This window comes from Mesitornis unicolor, unplaced genomic scaffold, assembly GCF_000695765.1.
Source record: "Mesitornis unicolor isolate BGI_N332 unplaced genomic scaffold, ASM69576v1 scaffold31578, whole genome shotgun sequence".
In the NCBI taxonomy this organism is placed as follows: Eukaryota; Metazoa; Chordata; class Aves; order Mesitornithiformes; family Mesitornithidae; genus Mesitornis; species Mesitornis unicolor.
The window spans coordinates 34,460-58,863 of record NW_010203050.1 but is presented as its reverse complement, the minus strand read 5'-3'; the positions used below and the strand labels follow the sequence as shown (position 1 = coordinate 58,863).

At 40.8% G+C, this 24,404-nt stretch overlaps 1 protein-coding gene across 1 annotated transcript in view; it reads left to right on the top strand.

The window, feature by feature from the left end:
- The first annotated feature begins 21,534 nt into the window (after positions 1-21,534).
- PELI1 (pellino E3 ubiquitin protein ligase 1) overlaps positions 21,535-24,404 on the top strand; it is an 18,702-nt gene continuing 15,832 nt past the window's right edge. The window contains exon 1 of the mRNA XM_010190597.1: positions 21,535-21,708. The gene's annotated coding sequence lies outside the window, so the exon portion shown is untranslated. The remainder of the gene's footprint in view (positions 21,709-24,404) is intronic.

Genomic DNA, 24,404 nt, shown 5'->3' with positions numbered 1-24,404 from the left:
AAGAGAGTACAGGAGCCTCAGCCCTAAGCTAATGTGTCAGGTAGAGTATGTGCTTCCTCTTGGATCTGGCTCCTTTCTGCTGAGCCAGTGCTCTGTTTTGAATTTAGGAGAGAAAGTGTAGCATGTTACTAATGATGTAAAAATCTTCTAATAAAAACTGGGAGAGTTGCTTATGTATAGGAAACCAGAGTTGTTGAGTATTTGTCTGCGGGAAAACAGAGTTACAGACTATTCTGTTGGTAATGCTGTTTCCATCTCATAGTCAAAACCTTGGTGGTAATTCTGATTCAGATTTAGGAATGTCACGTTCAGAGCTCCACAAAAAGCTGTACAATGTCGGCAAATGGTGAGTGTATTGAGTATCCATGCATGGCTTCCTTAAACTAGATACACTCTAGCAGAATCTGTTTTCAGTGCTTGAGTGGTGGGTGGCTCAATCTTAACCCTAGGACACAACCTTGGCTTCAGTGGCCAACACAGATGAGGCTGGTGAGCTTGGGGTGGAGAGGAGGAGCAGCAATATCGCTTGCTGTATGCTTGCTAATGATTCAGTATGTTCAAGTGACTCGATGCTTTTGCCCTCTTTTTCTGCTTTAAAAGAAAGAATTAAAGCCACATGTCTCTCATTTTACCCAGAAAATGTTTCCAGTTTGTTCTTATATTGGATATGGGTTCTGTTTAACTGGCATTGTAATGTTAAAATATTTTTAATGTAAGTAGTGATGATGATAAGTTGAATAGAGGGGAGAAGATAATAGTCAAACTGTAAAACATCATTGTTGTAGCACCTAACTTAAATGCTGGCTATTTGTGTGTGTTAGGGGGATATTTGTTTAATGTACCTTCAGCATAGGGCTGGGAGAGATCCGACTCAAATTCCCTAAAACTTATGGGGGTAATCATTAAAAACTACTTCTCAACAAGGAAAAGACTTAAACATTTTTCTCAGTTTTTCAGATAGGTAGTGCAGAGAACCAGAAGGCCCAAACATAGACTCCCAAGTGTGTAATTCTTTCTTTTTCTCGTGGTAATATTTAGGCAAATTTGTAATGATAGTGCTGGATAAGGATATGCTTTAGATAACGACTGCTCTTCTGGTCCAGTCTGCTGTCCCTGTACCTCTTACAGTTCTAAACCATTATATACAAGACATACATATAAAAAAACTATAAACTGCACTTCATACCCTGGGATTAGCAGATCAAGTTTAAGAAAAATTACATTGTAATACATTAGTCAGGCAGTTGATCATCCTTTTATGCTTAGATGACTTTCACCACCAAGACACCTCCTGATTCCTGTGGTAGGTGGATCCATTCTACTGGATCTTTATTCTTTGATTTGTTGTTTGGTTTTGTTTGTTGTTTTTTTTAATAAGGTAATTACTATGCTGCTGATAGCCCATGTCAGTAGTTCTGGCATTCATTTGGTGCTTTATGTGGTGGATGTGAAATACCATTCCAGTAGAGCTTTCCCTTTTGGTGCAGCATAAACTGTTGGCTGTTGGTTAAGGTTTCTGTAAACTACTTAAGATTGCAGAGGGCTGGAGCATACCATGGTGAGGGTAGCAGCTGAGTGGGGTTTTTTGTTCTTTTTTTCTTTTTTAAAAGAAGTGATGCGTTAATTCTGTTGAGGCAGTCAGCCACCTGCTGAAGTTGAGGAACTCAGTTTGATCTTGCAAACATAAATGCACGAGTAGCTTTTTATTTTTACCCATGTATTTTTTTTTTCTTGCACGTGTGTGTATCTTTACAGCCAGTACTGTGGCCAGTGTATTGGCTTCGTCTCATGCTTTCTGAGCAGCAGATGTGAATACAGAGTAGGTCCTTGTACCTCTTAATGCTGGCTGAAAAAGGCCAGGATGCTGTAGTAAAATGTGGGGGCTTATAAGCCACTTATGGCTTAGAAATAGCAACTGCTTTTGAATTTCTGTGCCAGTATATACACACTATTTAATTTTTTTCCTCTCATTTAAATAACTGTTCATATTTCACTGTTCTGTGAGATACATGTAGTCAGCAAGGAAAACTCCTGACTCTAGTGTTACAAGCATTTTTTCCTGCAGTCTTTCATGTACTCTAACTTTGGGCAGGAACTCATTTAAGTTGGCAGTGTCTTAACAGAGATAGGAGCCTGATCCAAAAGATGAGGGAAGAGTTAACCTTTACCTTAAACCAAAGAGGGACCAGTCACATAGAGAAGTTAAAAGTTTATTTATCATGTCAATAAGCATGTGTAGAAAGTGTCTGATATCTTAGAGTCCACAACAGCAAGTATTGTAGGCCTGCTGCTCTTATTTTATAGCTGTTAATGAGGAGTACAAATTAGATTTATATGGCCCTTTTGTTGTTACATATTTCAAAACTTCAGTCATGAAGAAGTAGCCGTTTTAAAGATCCAGATAATGCTTGGCTTGTGTACAGTGAGATGGCATGAGAAGTTTCTTGCTCCTTGCCTTGCTCTGGGCAGATGTTAAGGGCAGCATTGTTTCCTCTCCACTTGCTCTCCAGTTTCACAAGGCAGGGCTGGGGCTGGGGCTGCAGTCTTGTGCACCTCATACAGGCCTTAAAGACAGGAGGAGTGTGTTCCCTCCTGAATCCCTGGGAGATGTGATGAAGGCCATGTAAGCCTTCATCCCATGTGTAATTGCAGAAAACCTAACAAAATGGGAACTGTGCACAACTCTCCTGTCCAGCTAGGAGCTCAGTGTATGGGAGGTGGCAGGGAGAGGAACCTGTGTGCTGGAATAATGGATGATGTCTCCAAACCCACAAATGGGTTTTAGGATTGTCTCTCTTTTTTTTTATCCTTATTTTAATAAAGGTAAGGAGCTCACAGGTGTATTGATGCTTAATTTGCTAATGTTTGGAGGCTGCTACAGAAATGCGAATTAGTATTCGGTTACTAATCAAATCTTGCTCTGCTCTGAGGCATGTAAACTAATGAAGCACCAACAACTGTGAAGGTGGATGAAAAAATACTGCAGTGCAAGTTCCCCCAGTTCACACTTCCCATTTCTTTCTTCTGCTTCCAGTGTCAGATGTTTAGATGTATATGTCAGTGTGACTGAGGACGAGGTACAGAACTTGTCTGACACAAGGCTGCTGGAGGGAAGTGTGGTGATTTGGAATATGGGGAGCTGTAACATCTGCTTGTAACCTTTGTCACAAGTGGAACAGATTACAAAGTGACAAATACTGATTGTCTGCCAATCGGCATATGCTCCATTCAGTATTACACAAAGCGTGCCAGTTAAATTTAACACAAATGTTCCCTCAGAAAGATCACCTTGATTTTTTATTTTTCAGATGCATAAAGTAGGCTCTCTGTTCTTTAAAGACTAAGCGCTATATTTCTAGCTCTTGGCAGACATTGTCCACAAGTACTTCATGTTCCATTGGGCTTGTGCCAAATTTAATGTACTGTGTGTACTGAAAACATCAAAAACAGACTCACTTTAATTTTAGATTTTACAGATACCATTACTGATTTTTCGTAGTGCTGTTCCATCTAATCTGCTATCGTTTTAATTTCTTTTCCCTGCAGGACTTTGGGGAAGGATCTTGACAGTTATTTGGGTGGCTAGGGGCTGTTTATGTGAGTGAGAGCTGTAGATCAGATATCTATCTCTGCAGTGGTCAAACTCTCCATTTATAGAAGCTCAATCAGCACACTGAACAATTTGTGAACTCTTGTCTTTAATACTTACTGGTTGATGTGACTAAAGATAGTGTTATAAACAAAGTCCAACTGTTTTTTAAGAAACCTGAATTTGATAAAAATCTGAGATGGGAAAAGACTGTTGCAATCAGCTAAACATTGTAAAAATTGTGAACTTTCACTTTGCAGTGGCTGTATGCTGTATGAATATAAGCCTGCCTGTAAGACCTTGGACTCTGTAGAGACAAAAATGGAAGTAGGGGAGTCAAACAGAGTACATGTAGCAGTTATGGTAGGTAGACAAAGAGAGGAAGGAAATAACTAAGGGAAAGAATAGGGTATAGTGCAAAACAGTCAACCAGCATGGGCTGGAGTGTTCACAATGCTACAGTCATCAGGTCTGCTGAGCCTTGCCTGACAGCTGTGTCTGCTGGCCTCATATTTTGGCTGCTCATCTTTTATTTTCAACCCTCAGGGCCAAGTAGCTGTGCCTAAGCATGGCTTCTGCCCAAGTGGCTCATTGCCCTCAGAGTGGAGCAGGATTCCCTTCCATTGTGCTGGTGTGGAAGAGCATGGCACTCGGTGGAGCCTGGTTTTTCCCCCTCTGCCTCTTTTATTCTTGCTGAGCCTCCTTTTATTAAATTACAATCTGTTTTGCTTTCTGCTTTGCACCTTTAGCCTTCTGCTAGTGTTGCTGAAGTTGCTCAGCACTTCAAAGACATGCATCTAAATGGGTGAGATAGACTTCTCTTCATACAGAGAGACTTAAAATCCCAAGGAGTTCTACACTTCCTATGAATAGTCATTATTGTAATTGAAGTATGTGGGAGATCCTAGCTGGGTCCCCGTTGTAAGTTTAACCAGGGCACCCAGTGGTTTTTGTTAAGCCTAACTCTTATGCCAATGGATTGAGCGAGGTCTAGTCTAGTTATAGTTCACAGTTCAGACTTTACTCCTTACTTAAGGTTGGTAGTTATTCTTCAGCAGCATTACTTCAGCTTTGACAGTCTTCAGATACTATCCCACAGTCTTCAGAGGCACTGTTTTCTGTCCTCCAACTGTCTTCTCAATCCAACTTAGCACACGTGTGCTGGAGTCTCTGTTGGGGCCTGTTCAGTTTCTCCTGTTTACCTTTGCCAGGCAGTGCTAGAAGATGCTTTCCCAAAATGCAGGCAAATGATCAATTTGGATGAATCCTTGGTAGAAGTGTGTTTGCAGCTGGACCCTACGATGTGTTAAAGTTGGTGTACCTCAAGTTTTATTATAATAACTGGTTATGGAAGTAACTTGCATTAATTTTAGCAGACAAACTGTGCCTCCTTTTTGCCTCCCAAAAGTATTTTGGTATTTTTTTTATCTTTGTGTCCTTCCTCATAAGAAGAACTGATGCTGCATTGTGCTGCAGAACTGAGTAGACCAGTGGTGGTGGTGTTCTCTCTTGAGATGTCCCAAATCCTAGAGCCCCAAGCATAGCAAAAAGTGTAATAGAAAAATTGTCCTATAGAGAAATGTACAGGAAATTACTAAACTTGATGAAGACAGAATAAAGGGTTGTTGCAAGCGTGCTTTTGTAACTGAGACAGAATTTGAAATTTTTAGTTTATTGCTGTTACTGTGCTTGTTTTCAAGCTTAATTTTCAAACATCCTTCATATAAGCTTAGTATTAACTCAATATGCATGCTAATAAGATTATTGCTGTACTAAGCTGTCTTTTGCTGATGAATGTAGCTTTTGTTACCTAAATTAACAAAGTAAGTTGAATAGAACAGTGAGTATAAAGAAAACAAAAGTAGCTTCAAAGTTAAGAAGTAGTTATGTTCTCTTGTTTTTCAAGATTAAACACAGCTTTTAAATACTGCTCGGGAACAAACTCTGTTTCTTGTCATCTCACTATTAATTAGTCCTTGCATTTAAAAGTCCATATTGCTCTTTTTCTGGAAATGGACACAAAGTCCACTATGAGTCCCAGCGCTCTGTTCCTGTTCTGTGTTCAGATGCACGTGGGTAACCTGGTGAAATCTGACTGAGGAACAGACTGGGGTGTGAATCTGTGGACATCATGGTTGTGCAGAAACGGCGTGTCATCTAAATGCAGGGCAGCAGGCAGGACTGCTGCTTTTGCAGGCAGTGGTATTTTATGCTGCCTTAAAATTGCTTGACCACAGAACGCACTCCTGCTTTATGTTAGTGGTAACAACTAAGTGCAGGCATCCCTGCAGGTTGTGAGAATAAGTGATAAATGACAGCTCTGTGATGCAGTGCTTCAGCCTTTGCATGGAAAACTCATGCCTCTGCACTGGTGCCCAGGTCTTGTCAATGAATAGAAGAATTTATTTTGGAAGAGAACTCTGGAGATCTGGTCTAGCTCCCCCTACTCAAAGTAGTTTGAAGTTAGAGCGAGCTCTTTCATCCTTTTTTTTGCATGGTCTTGAATAGCATATAGCCAGGTTGTCTGCTGATAATACTTGTCTAATGCTTACATGCAACTGTCAGTGTTTTGAACATGTAAAACTTAGACTTATCCAGTAAAATTCCAGAAGTTGTTATTAAGTTTCAGTGAATATTGAGCATGCTGGAACAGACTGACTGGTAACTGAATTCCTTGAATAATTTTGATCAACTGAGTATTTGAGTTCTCTGCAATAGGCATACCGATTGTATGTTGTGTTCAAAGATGTTATTTGTGCTTTTCTCAAAGTGCACTTATTCCAGTAGATACTGAGCCAACATCAATAAAGCTCTATGAAATCATTCTTTACAGTGGCTGTGAGCTACAGGTAGACTTCACACCTCTGCCTCTCCCAGCTGACAGATCGCAACTTGGGATGCTAGCCATTTTGTGCTAATGTGGATGGGGCTTAACCATGTGATCTCGCTCTTGCTTTCTCTCGCAGTGTTGAAAATTGTTGTCCTGTCTGCACTAGCAGCTAACTGATCTGAACCCATTGTTGACAGCCACCATCATCAACAGGTCATTTTCCCTCTGTGAGCGTGGCTTTTGATTATGTATCGTAAATCCAAGTGGAAGTGCGGTTACAATCTTGCGGTTCTTGGACACGGTGAGTTTACATCTACGCAATTGCTTTAAGAGAATAAACTTTTCTACTTGCACCTGAAATTCTCTACGTGAAAATTTTGAAAATTCAGTAACTACTTCTAGAATTCCCTCAAAATAGGCCTTTTATTTACCTCTTTAAGTTTCTGATTGAGATTCGTTCCAAGAAGTAAAAGTGTAGAACACCACAAACTATTGGTATTGTCTTGCTGTTATTGTCTGGAGTGGTATTTGTTCTCTAAATGTTTGGGGGTTTTTTTGTTTGTTTTTTTTCTTTTTTCTTTTTTTTAAGTAAATAGAGAATGCATTGTTCATTGGACAGCATCTCTCTACAGCAACTACTCCCAGCTTTTTTAAGGCATGGCTGTTAAGCTGTACCAAATTGTACTTTCACGTGCCCTAATGTTGGATTTCCACTGAAGTTTGTTTCCTGAGGCTCTGAGCTGTTAAAATTTTCAGTCTCTGAAGAGCAGTGCCTTCCCCTCTCAACTGCCTGGCCTGCGTGCACACATAGCCCCTCCACTCACCCCACCAACCCCGATCCAAGTTGTGCAGCCCTGCACACTTCTTTTCTCCAGATGTGCTGACCAGTGTTTGTCTGTGAGCTGGCTTTTCTCGCTAACCCAAGAGAAATGAGTTTAATAACAGGTGTTTTCTAAGAGGTTCAGGGAGCTGTGTCTTAAGTTTTGTCATTAGACTGACTGTATACCCTTCTGATGTGGTAGGCTTAAAATTCTTGCATTGGTTTCCATAGCTTTGACTGGAAATGTATCTGTGGCTTGTTCTTTTTCCTTAACCTGGACAGCAGCTGCTGCCTCCTCTCACTATTGCTTTCACCAAAGTAATAGTGTGGTATTGTGAGAACATCAGCTTTTCCTTGCTTGGACCAGTTTTAATACTAAGTTAATGCTAGTGAAAAGGAGAGTGCAACCTCAAGTACGATGGGTGGGATTAATAGTGAGAGAACTTTTGGCATGTAACTTTGAAAGTGTTTACAGTTTTATTTTATATCTCGGGGGTTGGAGCAAATAGGCATGAGATGCTAATCATAATAATGTTTTTCGTGATGAAAAGATACTAGTACTTCAGTGGCTGCTATTTTTGTTTAAACTGCCAAAGTCCTGAAACTGGTTATGAGCAGTTAGTATTGGTGGTTAACAGCCTGAAACATTTTAAGTATAGAAAATTCTGCTTCATTATTTGTTTCATATGAGTTTGCTGACTTGAATTCATGCTGCATGTTTCTTTGTTTCTCATCAGCTGTATAATCCACTGTGCCTTTGAGTTTTCTGTCAAGCTTCTATCATGAGTGAATTCTTATTTCAAAATTACTTAACTCTGCCAGTGCATTTCAAGGTGAAGCTCAACAGATAGTACAGTATGGTCTAGAGCTTCGATAGTAGTGTAGCTGTCAGATCTTTGTTTAATGAACTCAAGAGTCTCATCTGTTAGCAAGAAGTTTCTATTTAATAGATGGTGGGTTAGAGAGGATGTCCCATGTTCAAGTACTTGTGTATAAGCCAAAATACTTGCTGTGAACTCCTAGCAAGTGTCATTCCTTAAGAGTTGTGGAATGTGGTTGAAGCTGGAAGGTACCTGGCATTTGAGTGCTTCATCTCTTCAGACAAACAGCACACAAATTAAATACTATAACTGACATTGAGTGTTGTCTCCAACAGCACTGTAATTATTCTGAGTGTCTGGGGCTTATCCAAAATCAGACCAGTGAATTAAATTACACGTCCAGCCCAGATCTGCTCTAGTACAGTCTTGCTTTGGTAGGCTGATAGAGATCTTGCTTATGCTGGTTAATTCAGTTGGCTTCAGTGCAGCTGAGTCCTTACTTGCACCTGTGTAATTAGGCTCAGCTATCAGGTTTGGTGAGGTGACCTGGTAGCTGAGCAAAAACAGAATTTGGACTTTAGTTTCTTTTCCATGCTAAGTAACTTTTTTTTTTCACAGTACTAGAAACAAAGTCCTGCTGCTCAATATAGTTGATCATCTTTTAAACAGATGAGCTATGAACTTTGGGTTTATTTTTGTGAAACATTGTGAAGGCTTAATATAATAAGAAGAGAGAGGGAATTCAGTCTGTTGCTACATTACTGTGCCAGGAAATAATCCTTCCTCCTTGACTGGTTCCTTAGCTGTTCCAGCCATGGGGTGATGTAGTTCCATTTTTTTTAACAATGGCTTTATTTAGATGATCCTTCTAACTAATGGTTTTGGCACACTGTAAAAAGTCTCTTAAGGAAGAGCATCTTGTTGCAGTATTCCAATCTAGACTAAACTTATAGGCTGCTAGTTGTTTGGTTTTTTTTTTTTTTTTTAAAATTTAATTAGAGAATTTTCATTTGCGCAGCAGCAAAAAACCATCTTTGGAGCATGCAGAGTTTGCAAGCAGCCAATCAAAAGGCTAAAGTTTTGTCAAAGGATGCAGTCTTCTGTACACTGGAGCTATTTCTGATTATTCTTTACATTACTGGTTGGAAAGAAATTCCACATTGCTTCTGATTAACAAGAAAGCTTTTCTTATCTTTGATTTCAGTTGGCTGCCACTTCTGTGGGTGTTTCGATTGTAATATTTCAGCACCCCTCTGTGTGAGGTCTTCTGCTATCTTTGCTTAACTTTTGTATTCTGGGCCTTTTCTTTTTGCAGGTGAAGAGAAATCTTGCTGCTTCTGTGTATACAACTGTAGTGATATTGTTTGAGGGTGGGAATTGCAGCCTTTCTTTTTATCCAGTTTTTGCATTTTAGGTAGATTTCTGTGTCAAAAGTTAGGGAGTAAGCACCATGACACAGCTTTTTTAACGGATATTTAAATCTGTTAATAAAACTTAAGTAAAGTGCGAGGATGTTGGGACGGAAGTCACATCTACTGTGATTGTATTAATCTTTCATTTTGTTGAGTTGAGGGAAGGTGACCTGAAAAGTCAGGTCTAGATATAAAAAGCAGTCCAGTAATTCCTAATCTCTTACCCCTTAATGTTAGGTTCAGTCCTGTTCTTGAAAGAAAGACCTATGACAAGTGAAACACAGAGGCACCACACAGTTACCCTCGCAGCTGGACTGTTGCAAATCCCAATGCAGCAAATACAAGCACGCTTTGTTTTAATACCAAAAGCGGTGTAAAATAGCACTCTGTCAACGTGCAGTTATTCTCAGAAGTGATGCTTTGCTCCACAGGCACTGGGATCTGGAGCTGGACTCTAGCTCTTGCTTCTCGTTGGGTGACTTTTAGGACTGAAGCTTTGTGTAAACAACTGTGCTCCTGCTCCTGCACTTTGGATATGGTGTTTGTATCCTCTTAAGATTTTTAAATTACTTATTTCTAATGTAAGATAGGTACTGTAACTTTGTTAGTTTTTAAAATATGATGAAAAATACATGGTTGTATATCTAGTGTTACTGATGCAGGTTATTTTCCACTATGTTGTTAAACTACACTTTCAAAATAAATTAGTTTTAAACTGAAGACTTTTTTAGAAGATAGGGTTTTTTTGTATTTTCCTGGGTTTATTGTTGTTTTAGTTTTTCAGCAATTAAAATGAAGTCCCTTCCTTCTGACAAGGAAAAAAAAGCCTTAGTGAGCTTGGAAATTATTAATAAAAGAAATTCTTGACTTCAAACTAATAAAATTACTGGAGCTGATACACTCTTCATTATGTTGTTTGGTGATGTTAGGTGGTGTTGACAGCATTTCAGACTTGTTTGGTGCCACTGACCTTGCATCTTTTTGTCCTAGCAGTCATGTTTACAGACAAGGAATAAGTATTATAAATAGAGGTGCTAGAGGAGGGTGAGCTTGGGACAGTGCTGTATTTATTTGCATAGTTCAGAATTTATTTTGGGGACATGTAATTCACACACTCTCATCAATGAAATGCTTAAAGTACAGAATGACTTCCGAGTTTTAAAGAGTTTAACAGTGGCTGCAAAGCCAGAGAAAGTTATTTTTTTTCTTTACGTATATATACATATATATGAATATATATAACATATAAATGTATATTACTTCTACAGCTGGTGTTGAAGTTGCTGAAGTCAGACTGAGTGTGCCTGAACTTTTTTTTTTAGTTCTAAATAAAATGTCTGCCAGTAACTTGCGTCAAGGCAGTACATGCTGCTAAGGCAGCAGCTTGCCTGTTAGTTGTCTCAGCTGAGCATCCAAACAAACTCATAGCCTTTGCCCCCTTCACCCCACAGTTCATAAACTCATTCTGGTTGTTTAGTGTCAAATTGGCTACACTGACTTTGCCATGTTGGTATTTCATTAGTTTATTTAGTGTAGCTGTTGTACAGTTAATTACTTGACCGGGCTTCCTTAAATATTTTGTTTACTTTGAATGTGCATTGGTCCAGGAGGTTGAACATGGTCAGACAGCTCTGCTGAGTCTGGGTAGTAACTTCCTAGTGTGTGCCAGCTTGGTCGCCTGTGACTGTTCGTACCCTCTGCAGCTCTGTGGAGTTTTTCTGCTCAGCAGATGACATGAGACATCCTTGAGCAGGAGGGAAACTAATGACAAGCAGCAAATAGGGCTACAAAGATGATCAAGGGAGTGGAGCATCTCCCTTATGAGGAGCGGCTGAGGGATCTGGGTCTCTTTAGTTTGCAGAAGAGGAGACTGAGGGGAGACCTCATTCATGTTTATAAATATTTAAAGGGTGAGTGTCACGAGGATGGAGCCAGGCTCTTCTCGGTGACAAACAATGATAGGACAAGGGGTAATGGGCACAAGCTGGAACACAGGAGGTTCCACTTAAATTTGAGAAGAAACTTCTTCTCAGTGAGGGTGACAGAGCACTGGACCAGGCTGCCCAGAGAGGTTGTGGAGTCTCCTTCTCTGGAGACATTCAAAACCCGCCTGGACGCCTTCCTGTGCAACCTCATCTAGGTGTTCCTGCTCCGGCAGGGGGATTGGACTAGATGATCTTTTGAGGTCCCTTCCAATCCCTAACGTTCTGTGATTCTGTGAATGTGAGTGGGACTTCTGCAAACCTTTATGGATGTGAGTAAATGAGGCACCCCTGTGCTTAGTATGTGTGGCTGCTGGTAATTTGAAGAAATAAACAATATCAGTCCTGAGAGGGCCAGTCTACCCCTAAAAACTTGCAAAGATTACTTCTGAATGGTCAGATTTCTTGGAACGAAACAGTCAGCACTGAATAGCTGACCAAAAAAGGGCAAGTCAAACAGCTCCTCCATACAAGATTATTACTGTTAACTTTGCTATGCTCAAAAAACAGGACTTTACCTGTTTCCATGTTACACAGAGGTGCACTTGAAGATACCCAAGCAGTAGTTTATTGGTAGCCTTATGGGTATTCTGGAGTGCATGTCATGGGTTAAAGTGGAGACTTCTCAATGTGTTTCTCAAGATTTGGAGGGGAAGAAGTCTGTATTAACCAGTCACTTTGGTTAATGCTGTAAATCACATGAAATTGATTTCAAAACTGTGTGAAGTACTACTGTGTTCAGAATAGTGTGGTACTGTTTAAAAATTTAGTTGTGGTGCTGTCAAAACTGTGACTTTTTGTGGCTATATGCTCTTTTCAGTGTATTTGCTCAACAGTATTTCCTATTTCCTGAATGGAAAAATTTTCCTTTGAGAGAAAATGAGTAATTCTTCACTGCTCAAAGTCTGCCTCTCAATGCATAGAGGTGCAAAGTGCTAAGATACTTTTGCATTTATCTTTGCATGTCAGAGAAATTCCTGAAACAGGAAAGACACACAGATTTTATTTCATGTGTGTGCTAATTCACATCTAGACTGATCTGTAACCGCTCAACTACACTTGATTTTGAGGCTTCTTCAGGTAGCTTTGAAATACAAGCTGGTATCTGCAGAAAACCAGAGTCCTAGCCAGGCTTTAAGCATGTGTTTTTTAGAATAAATTACTGAGCTATTTTGCTTGAAAACGTTATGTGGGAAATAAGTATACTCTGAACTTGTGTCCCCAGACTTCAGTTGTAGGAATCTTACCGATTTCTAGGCCTAATCTTGAAGTTTTTCATTCAGACAGAACTCTGGTTTGGTGGATAAAGGAAGAACATAATTTTTTGTCTTCAGCAGCACTTTTCTCACTGACAATTACTGAGGGTCAAATTGCTGTCTTGCTAATGTAATTTCATTAGGATTAGTGACATGGCTTAACATCACTGAAAATGTGAGAGTGGTCCATGAAAATACCAGCTGAATGTTTTACTGCTGCTTAGCAATGGGTGCACACTTTGTTGCTGGAGAAGTGCTCTGCCACAGTGACTGTCAGTGTCCCTGTATTCTGCTGATTTATAATTACTTTTGCCTTCAAATTTTTGTCTGACTTTTTTCTTTTCTTAGTGACATACTCTGAGAGGACAAAAGCAATACAGCTTCTGGAGAGCATGGTTACTTTAAAAAGCAAACATGCCACTATCATGGTACAAAACCACATTTTGGTGTTTTTCAGAAATGTAACTTGTTACCCACGCACTTGAATGTACTTTTTAATCAGAGTTCTTCTGGTTGTAACTGAAGACTCTTAACTTCTAAAGGTTGCCATATGCAGCTAGATACCTTCTCTTACTTGAAGGTGACATTTTTGTGTATGCATAGCAAATTGAAAACTTGAAACTAGTGATGGCTTAAACTTCCAACTATATGTCAAATATTAAACATAAGTTTCTTTAGCTCTTAATGAAAATGGGACTGTATGGTCAGACCGAAGTCCCTTGAGACCCTATAGAAGTAGTACAGCTCTGTCTCCATGGTTGAGGTATTTCATCCTTGGCTGGTTTTGGTGAGACTGTTCGACACAATAATGGCAAATATCTGTGACGACCCAAGAGTACCTGTAAACAAGAAACTGCATTCCTGTCTCAACCAAGGAGTAAAATTTAGAGATGGCACCCATAGGACTGAATTGTTACTGCTCTTTGGGAATGACCTTTTCTGTTGTTAGGTGTTAGTGCCCACATAGAGGTAAAAGTGCAGCTGCCTGTTTATAAGCAGCAAACCTCTTATCCAAATTGTTTAGAAGTGTAGGAGGTAAAGTATTACTCCTTTCTAGATATGCTAAATCATGCATTGCCCATGGAATTATAAAGGAAGGACAGAGATCTAATGGAATGACATGGGATTTTTTTTCCTCTGAGCAGTAACAACCTGGGAACAGGTAGGTGATCATGAGGAGGTGGAGAAGATATTTGAACTTTATCCTCTTTGAATTGCTGACTGTAGGTGATTAACATGGAAACAAAGCATGCAAAAAGTTTATTTTGTGTTTATGTATAAATACAAGTTGTATTACCATAAAAGCTGGTCCACCTTACTCATTAAGAGACAGCTTTTAATGTATCTGGAGATATTTCACTGTATCTCTATTAGAAACCTATTACAAATGCAAACTAATCAATTCTTGTTCTCTTGGGTTGTTGCCTAAAGTAACCTTTGTTCTGTACCTGAGCTTATACAGTGCTGTTCCTAAAAAGACGTGCTTGAGTGTCAGAAATACAGGAAACTGAGGTGCCAAACCAGCCGTTTGTGTGTGAGGCTGTAATGTATCCTATCAGGCCACTATAAAAACCTGGCACCTGACTTGCAGAGAGTAGGCAGACCTCTGACAGCTCCCCAGAGGTATGTGGGTCATCTGCTCTTATATGTAAATACTGCAGGTGATATGCTTGGAAAGGCCAGGTTTTGTACCTTATATAAAGACTGCCCAAAGTTTGAAGTTAGGAGGAGGAGAACTATAGTAAGATGGTGCATTTATTAGTAATGACTTACAAAATATTCAGGTATGAACTGCAGACTTGGGACATTAACATGCAGAGGTGAGGAGAGCATTGTGGAGGTTTTCCAGCATTTTTTTTACTGGAATTGCAGGTGAACTACAGTGAAAATGAGTGTGAAGAGTTTAAGTATGGTGAGGAATTTAGGCTAAAGCAGAGGGAAAGGACTATTAGATAAACTTTGCTTTTGTGTTTCATGACCTCTCTGAGTGAAAAGGTACCTACCTTATTTTAAGATAGCCATTTGTGTGATGTGGAAGTTGAGTAGAAACTGTACTGAATAGTTCTTAAATTTTGTCCCTCTTAAGATATTTTTTTTTCCTAGAATGAGTGTGGGGACCCAGCCAGTTATAGCTGAATTTCTGTAACTGAATACTTTTTCTGTCTTTTTTTTTTTCTTTTTGCTTATCTATGTGAAATGTTTTTCATCACTGGAAGTGAAGCAAAGATGTGTTAGTACTTCTAACAACTGTCTGTCTTAACTTTTCTCTGAATAAGTCCATGGTCAAATGATCTACCTTTGTGGGAATGAAAACTTTCAGGTAATGCAGGTTCAGCTAGTTCTGCTAGAAGGTATCTTAGAAGTTTTGCAAGCAGGAAAGCTGCATCTTGGAAATGAATTCAAATTGGGCCTCCCTCTCTTCATTTAGAGGAAATCATAATACTTGAAGCTCAGCGAATTTAAGTTCTGCTGTTCGAAGTACACAGAACTACAGCTAGAAAGTTCTTTGAGGAAGTGCTGGTACATAGCCTATGTTAATTGAACTTGCAGGTATGGTATCTGACTTGCACAGTTTGCCAGATCCAGAAATGTTCCTGAAGAATTTAAAAGGGAAAACAACCAACCAACCAACCACAAACAAAACCAAGGCACCTAAAAAGCCCCACATCTTTCACAATGGCTGTGCCCAGGTACCTGGGAAACTCAAGTTCACTGTCTTGGAAATAAGCCTGTTGCAACTACATCTGTGTGTTTCTGACTTTGCAGACGGCTTACATCAGATGTTTTGGGAAGCAATGTACTTTCTTCAGGATGATGCCTTACCTGTCATCCTTTCAGTCTTAGATTTCTAGATATCTAGCATGTCTGATGTTTCAGGCCCTTCTTGATAAGCCAGGTGAAGGACAATCTTAAGAACAGCTCAGTTCTCAAGAACTGTCAAAATTCAATTCCCTTGAAGCTGCAAGGCAGAAAAGGACCTGGGGGTGTTGGTGGCCAGCAGGATGACCATGAGCCAGCAATGTGCCCTTGCGGCCAAGAAGGCCAATGGCATCCTGGGGTGTATCAGAAGCACCCCTGATGGTTAGTAGGTCGAGAGAGGTTCTCCTTCCCCTCTACTCTGCCCTGGTGAGACCGCATTTGGAATATTGTGTCCAGTTCTGGGCCCCTCAGTTCAAGAAGGACAGGGAATTGCTTGAAAGAGTCCAGCGCAGAGCCACAAAGATGATTGAGGGAGTGGAGCATCTGCGTTATGAGGAGTGGCTGAGGGAGCTGGGTCTCTTTAGCTTGGAGAAGAGGAGACTGAGGGGTGACCTCATTCATGTTTATGAATTTGTAAAAGGCGAGTGTCAGGGGGAGGGAGCCAGGGTCTTCTCTCTGATGTCCAATGACAGGACAAGGGGCAATGGGAGCAAGCTGGAGCACAGGAGGTTCAATCTGAACATGAGGAAAAACTTCTTTACTGTGGGGGTTACAGAGCAGTGGACCAGGCTGCCCAGAGAGATTGTGGAGTCTCCTTCTCTGGAGACATTCAGAACCAACCTGGACACGTTCCTGTGTGAGCTACTCTAGGTGATCCTGCTCTGGCACGGGGGTTGGACTGGATGATCTTTCGAGGTCCCTTCCAACTCCTGAGATTCTGTGATTCTGTGATCTGTCTTGGGCAACAATGACTGTTAATAGAGTTCTGTAGTGTCAGTGCTGAACTGCTTATTGGGACACATTTCTCTTGTGAAGTTGTTGTAAAACACAGGGTATGCCGTGGGTCTCACCCTTTCAAGTGTTTAATCAGCCCAAACAATCTTTGGTGTGGCTACAGCAAACTCCCTGCAGTAATTTTTGCCAAGTGTTTTATTTTAAGCAAATGTTGAATCAGCCATAGGAAGGCTGGGAACAAACATGAACCTCCAGACTGGTCTGAAAGACTGCTCGTCATCTGCAGTTCTCCAGCATTCGGTATGACTTTCCTATTTCCTGAGGGAATGCATGTCTTGAGAGGCTATTTCATGCTTAAAGCTCCCAGTCTCTTGCAGGAATAGCTCAAGATCTGGGAAGCCAACTCCTGCTTTGAGCAGGAGATTGGACTAAATCACCTCCTGAAATTATCCTGTGGTGCTGTGAGTCCCTTACGATGAACGGAGTTGACTCAGCCTCTTGGAAACACATAAGCACATAAAAGTCAGTAGCTCTGCTGTCCTGTAGGTATTCCTTTATTCCTGCCTGAAATTCCTTCAGGCTCATAGTAAGATAATCTATGAAATACATTCTCAGTGCAAGGATCAGGAATCTTGCATGCACTTTTCTTGATGAGGTCTATCTGCTATAGGAATTTGAAAGTACTGAGTTGGTACAGTGCTAAAAGCCACATGTGCCTACTAAAGCAGAGATTAAACTGAAGACAGAGGGACAAGTGTTTTTCAGTCTGCAGAGTGGGACATGCATTGATGATGTGCTGTCCTTGAGTAGAAGGAGGCCTTCCCTGGTGTACCTGCAAAGCAGGCACACAGAGATCTAAGGGTGGAATAGGACTTCATGAGAAATGCTCATTAGGTTTGTCTGACGGCAAAGGGTGACTCGAGTCATGGGAAATGCCTCTCTGCAGCATGGGGATTTGTTGCCTCCGTGTAACTAAGGCTGCTGCAGCTTCAGCAACGAATTGCTCCACAGTTGCCTAAGGATCACCATGGTTGTTGTATGACAGGCATTTTAGAGTTAGCAGATCCCATTGAAGGAGAATTTGCTGTGCCTTAAGAACTTGAGATTCTACTTAGATCTTTTATACTCAGCTGTCCTGCAAATCTAATCAGCCTCTCCCACCCCTTCCAGAAGTGGTCATTGTGGAAGAGTTGAAGTAATGTCAGTGCTTCGTGTTGCAGCAACTTGAGATACAGCAAAGCCTTCTCTGAAAGCTGTAGCTGTAACAATGGACCTTTGTTTGCTTGGCCCTTACAAGAATTTTCTTACTGCTTGCCACAAGGCATCACACAGTAGTGCAGAGGATTAGGTCATTTCCTTCCGTCTTCCTCTTCCCAAAGATTATTTGATTAACATTTCTATTGTATGCTCTAATTAGCATGTTCTTGGCTTCAGGCACCTTCTCCCCCCTCATAATTCCCTTAAAACACTGTATTATGACTTTATTAACTGTGTAACATGGGAACTCCTTTGCGCAGAGATTATATGTGACATAACACAGTGAAAGATTAATAGGGCTGGCAAGTCAGTAATCTTCCTTCCTTTCTTCCCCTGTGCACCTGGGATTAGTCTTTATGGAACAGTGTTCACGCTTTCCAGTGTATGAAATATTTTTCTTTTTTGGGTATCATTGGCTTTGATCAGAGTTCAGCCACTGACTTGGTGGGAAACAGAGTTAGGGCAGTGTATTGAGTGTACTTATACACTCAGTATTGGGTGTATAAGTAAACTTCACCTTGGGACCATTACAGATCCTATTCTTCCATGGTTTCTCTCTCTTATCAGTGTTTGCTTCGGTCTCTTTTTCTCTGCACACTGTGTGTGGCAATTTCAAGCAGTTATCCTGTGTGAGGCTTTTATTCCACCCTCTGCCTGCTTTTTTAAACAAAACTATCAGTAAAGGCATGTTTAAAATGTCCGTTGTGAAATTTAACAGTAATGTACTGATCAGATTAAGTCTGATGAAGAGTTTGGCACTTCGGCATCTTGGCTGCCTGCATGATAGGGGACATAGCATTGCCCTTTGCCCGTGTCTGCAAGGTTGTCTTTTTAACTGATGTAGCTAGAAATGCATTCCTCTTCCAAGCTCATTTTGAATGTCATGTGAAATCACGCAATTATATCAAACTGTACAGCATCTGCTCGTGAGTCAGATAGAAGAACATGATGATACAGCCCTTTATTTCTTTAACAGCGTCAAGGAAAGAACCTCCCCTGCAGTTAAGCATCACTTCCTGAAATTAGCAGTGGTATCTTGGGCTACGGATTTCATTGTTTCAGTCTGACATGGTTGGCAGCAGCTCTGCTCTGGGGAAAGTCCAATACCTTGCCTAGGGAAAGTGCACTTGGGGCATTTGCTTCCAGTCCTGAAGACAGAGCATGATTCTTGTGCAGGGTGGAAATCCTTAAACCCTCCTCCTATTAAAAGTGGGGGACAATGTTGACACAAGAACAGATGAGTAGAGCATGGCTGTGAGCAAATGTGGGCAGGGAAACAAAGTGTTTTGAACTCTGTAGGGTGATGTTCAGAGGTAGCTGTGTAATGGTGCCACTAGGAACAAAACAAACTCCAAAATGCTCTGCTTTAAGATGGGGCATGATTAGCTATGAAAAGGGGATTATGGTAGTGGATTTGCCTGGTAGCAGAAGAGTGTGCTCCAGAATAATACCTGTCACTAATATGAGGTCAAATGGGATGTAGAGCTAAGAACTGTTATCTGTGGCACACTGGGTTGGACAGTAAAAGGCATGGATAACCTGCAGTTGCTTACTCTGATACTTCTTGTGTGTCTTCAGTGTAAACTAATCCACAGGCTTATTAACCTGACAGGGGCATCTGTAAAATGAGAAAACAAAGGAGGCCTAGAAATAAGTTAGTGCTACCTTGTGCTTTTCAGATTGAACACTTCTGAAATAGGTTAACTCCAGTGTTACAGCTCGTGTGAGAAAAGTAATGCAACCTGAAAGTGGTCATATCAATGTAACTTATCACTACAGTTAAATACCTGGATACACCTTTTGTACTCTTGTTGCCATATCTTTGTGTTACTTGATACTAATAGTCCTGATAGTGTTCTTAAAAAAAACAACAAAAAAACAACCAACCAAACCACAAATGCCACAAAACAAACAAAAAACCCAAACAGACAACAAAACCCCAACAACAAAACCCCAACAAAAAACTCACAAAAACTTAGCCCTGATTAAAAAAGCATTAAGGGTGCTCAACTTGTGTAGGCCAGGACAAAGTATAAAATAGTTGAAGGTGTTGGGCAACTCTTCCACCACAGTGAATGGTGCCATTTTTAAGTTCTAGTTATCAGTGGAAAAGCTAGGTTCAAGTGCCAGTAGAGTCAGGCCATTGATTTTTGACAGGGAGGAAGGCTCAACTTTAATCTCAAGATGTGGCTTGATTAGTGTTGGGCTTTACTGGTGAGACTGATTCAGAAGGTTTCTATACCCTCCTTTACAGAATTAAACTCACAAACAGATTAGCAAAATGATTTGGGTTAAAAAAGTTGGGGTTTTTGTGCTGTGGGCTTTGTTTGTGCTTGGTTTCCAAACCCTTTCCCAGTTTAGTTATCTGACAGCTGTGATATTGACCATACCATCTCAGATCAGTATTCAGTAGCATGTCCTTTTTGGTGGCCAGAAGAGTGGGAACAAGGGAGCACCTGTACATTGATGTTTCTCCAACCACCTGTCTTTTGTGGCTCCATCACTTCCATTGAGCAAAGTGGTATCTTTGTGCTTAGTAATGTATGAGAGGAGGAAAAAAAAAAGTGTCTTTGAGCCTATATACAGTTTTATTATCCAGAATATCTTCTGGCAAGTTGTTCTGCAGTTAAGTCTTTCAGGTAGATGACAAGATCCTGTCACAGGATAGCCTTGCAGTATTACTTGAGGAAAGGTTGGTTGTGGAATACAGGTCAAGGAGAGAGAAAACAGGTACCCATTCACCTTATTCTCAGCAGTGAAGCTGACTTATGTGGAATTGCAACTTGTGCTGTGGTATGGCACTATGAAGAAAAAGCCCGTTTTAACAGTGCTTAGCTTTGAGTACTTCTGAGTACTGAGCCTGCCTGCCCTTCCTGCCTTTGGTTCTACTGGTATGACTGAACAGCCATGCCATGGCTGAACTGGGAGACGGATCCAGCTGAAAAACAACTGAGTGGGTAAACCAATAGACAGGGAAATAGATCAGGGAAACCAGTCCATAAAGTTGTGGTTGCAAAATTGAGGTGGCAAGTCAAAGAAGGAGCACCAGAAATCAGAGCAGTAGTCACCTGTAGAACTTGGAGATGTCAAGTATCAGCCTGAGTACACACCACTTGAGTCAGGGTAACCATGCACATCTTCTTGGCCTACTACAGCTGTGATGTAAAACTTGTTGTAAATGTTAAGCTACTGTGTTGTATCACGCTTGTGGCAGCCTCAGAGTATTTGCATGATCAATTCTGAGAGGCGGTAACTTGGAAGCTGTGGTAACTTCATCACCATTTTATGGCTCAGACATTTAAATTATCCCACCCACTGGCTTGATGCAGTGATTTTGATGTTAGTGGAAGAAGAGCTGAGCTCAGAATCTGGTCTGTCATGTGCAGATTTGCCTTTCTTAAGATGCCTCCTACAGGAATGAGCTGCTACAGCATCACTGGCCATGGGAGTCAAGTGCACACAGGTGGTATCTGCAGGTGTGTCATGTCTCCAGTTCTGTGGTATTAGTGAAAATGGGGGTAGCAATGAAGAGCTGCTGCTGGTTTAATTCCCACTGTATTAAGAAATCACTTTTTGTGTGGGAGGTGAGGAAAGCTAGCAGGGCTAATAAGTGGTGATTAAAAACAAAAAAAAAAGAAAAAAAAGAAAGAAATAAGGTATAGCATGCCTGGGTACAGTTATGTAAGAGAAGCAGATCAGCATTTCTCTGAGAATCTCATCCACAGAGCTGCTGGGGAACTGGGCTGCAGGATCGTTCTCAACACCCTCTGCTTCCTTTTTTCCTTTCTGGGGCCAGAGATGGATGAATTGATGGAGTAGCAAGCAGGATGCAGCCTCTGACTCCAGCCAATGGTGCACGGTGTGGTGGTGTTTACCTAGCTTATGCAAGGCAGAGCCAGCCCCTCTTTAGTCAGAAGGCGCTACCCACGTCTTTAAGTAAAAGCACACAGAAGCAGAGGCTCTCAGTCTGGCAGTTGCTGGGGGTTTAAAGGAGTTGGTGGATTTCAACTGGTTTTAAACAAGATCGAAGGAGTGGTTTTTTTTCTTCTCTACCATATAGAAATACTGAAAGGACAAAAAGCTTCTGGTAAGTGCTCTGCATGCCATCGCTTTTCCCTTCTAGTGTTGTATACTTTTCAAGTCTCTTTTCTAAAAGCCTCATCTGTTGCAGTGCTTTTGAGTGAGAAGTTGAAATATAGTTCAGTGATGTGGTTGAAAGGAAATGTGAGAACAGGCAGTGTGCCTGTGTGCTGCCTTTCCACCTTAAATAGGAAGAGACCTTCAAAGTGCATAGTATAATAAATGCTGCTTGTTTATAAGGAGTGTCAGTTGCTGCTTATTTTTGGGAGCCAGAGTGAGATGCCTTGAAACTGGCATCATTACCTAACAAATTCATACCAAGGAGAATTTCTCAGAGAGCTGTAAAATATTTGCATTGCTTAAACCAAAAAAAGGCTTTAGGGCTTTAAGGCTTTAAATGTAATTGTAACTCCTGTTTTTGCGAGATGATGTAAGATGCTGTGTGTACAGGCTTCAGTGTAATACAACCATCTATTTAGATGATACTGCCTTGTCAGGAAGTCAGAGGCTCATAAAGAGCAAAATGGTAAAGTTTAGCTTTGTAGAACAAGAAGTTCTTGTGGTTTTCTGCAAGCACGAGGTCCTTGGCTGTGTATTCTAGTTCAGGTGCATCAGACAGGAGATCTCCCTGGGCTCAATCATCAAAGCCTAAAAAGCTCCATCTGTTTGCATAATGGCCCTTTTAAAAATTAAATGCTTCTGCTTTGGTACAAACTCCTAATCTGTATATGGAAGTTGTCTGTCACAGAATTGCAGTGAAAGCTGGGACTGCCTATTTTAAAGGTAATACTGTGTGATTTATCTGAAGGTAGTAAAGATAATTTTAAGGATCCTGACTGCAGGTTCTCTGTATCAGAACTATACTTTGGCCACGTTGTACCAGTATTGTATGAGGTTTTTTTGTTTTCCTGTTTCTGCTTTTGCAGGGCACTCAAACAGGTAGGATATGAATAGGTGATGCTAGGATATGAATAAGTATGGTTGTGGCTAATGAATGTGTAAAGTTGTCCTATCCTCTATTGTATAATTTTATGGCTTCATACATTACTACTTGTATAAATAATCTTTACTTGATAATCTAAGCATGAAATCAAAAGTATCCCTTGTTAACAGAACAGTTTGTAGTAACAGCCAAAGTGCAAGTACAGCCAAAAGCTCCTATAGAAAGCTGCAAATTAATCTTCTTAAGTAGCTTGCGTGAATAATGTTCACGGGTAGCTCAGCCTATTGAGCAAGTACAACCTGTAGCGTTTGGCTCTCGTAGTGCAGGGGCAGTCAGTGGAGGAGCTTTGCCTCGTGCAAGGTTGTGTGCTTCGTCACTGGTGTATCCAAAAGCTGACGTGGAGGACATGGGTGGTAAGGGGGTGTAGATGACATGTAAATATAGCAGTTTAACTGGTGAAGAACTTTCTCAGCTAATTAAGGTTATAGATAATACTGCAGTGACAGCTTTAAAATAGATACCTTGAGCTAAAAGACAAATGTTTTCAGCTTCCCACAGGCAGTCTGAATTACATCATTTATAACCTGTAGGAGGCTATCGTGGTTTCCTCAGGGGAGGATCAGCTGTTACTTTTTTAACTGAAATAAATGCTGGATTTTTTTTTCCCAGGGGAATATTTTCAGAATTGACTTTTGTCAGTCGGAGTGGATCGTTAGTGGTTACGTAAATCTTCCAGCTTTAATATGCCTGGCCACGTTCGCATCCCACTGACAGTTCAGAATAACGGGAGTGAAGTTAGCAGAGGTTGCTTGAAATCAGGCCCCTGTGCTTAGATGGTTTTTTTCCATCTTCTGAACAGGAATGCTATTTTTGAATACTGTCATAAAGTACAGATTTTCATATAGGTGCCTATAATAGAAGTCTTGTTCTGAAACGCTTGCCTTGTTCATTGAACAAGGATCCTTGTCCTTACAGCGCTGTTCCTAACTTTCCTAAAATTGCTGAGAACTGCTCAGACTTGCTCCTGATTCTGAAACAGAACTTGAATCAGGACACTGGATGCCAACTGGACTGAAACTGCTGTTTCTTAGACTGGAAAAAGTTAGCTGTAGCCTTGGTGCGGAGCAGTAGCTTTGTTCTTGTGTATGAAGTTCATGCCCCTTTGAAAGTGTCTACAGGCAACATGCTTTGCTTTTTTTTTTGCCATGACTCTGGCACGACTTGTTTCCAGGATGACCGGCGCACTTATGGCAGATGTGGTAAAAAGGTGCTTTCATTCTGTTTATGAGAATGAAAAACCCCTCAATGGAGATTTACAGATGTTCTGAAGGCACAGCTGCAGATAGTTGTTTGCTTTGTTTTGTGCTGGGTATCCTGTGCAGGAGAAACTGCTTGCTCATTTCAGAGCTTGGTCTTGTTGTCTTATTTCACATCATAAGACACTCGTGTGTGTATAGTGGATGACTAAACTTATTCAGAGGTTATAAAAGAAAAGATGAACAATATAGATAAGGAAGGAATCACCCATGCAAAAAGCTGGACTCCTTTGCCACACTCCCAAGGCTTGCTCTTTTTTCTGTGCTGAAAAACTCCCTTCTCTAGAAAGGAGAAAATTATTTCTCCTTCCTTAGAAAGGTAAAGTAGGGCTACTAATCTAAAGTGATAGTGCAATTTGAATGCATAACAGCTGCATCGCTATACTTTTCCTGTGCATCTGTAGTGAAGGCTCCAAGCTGTAGGCAGAATGTGGCTAATCTTGA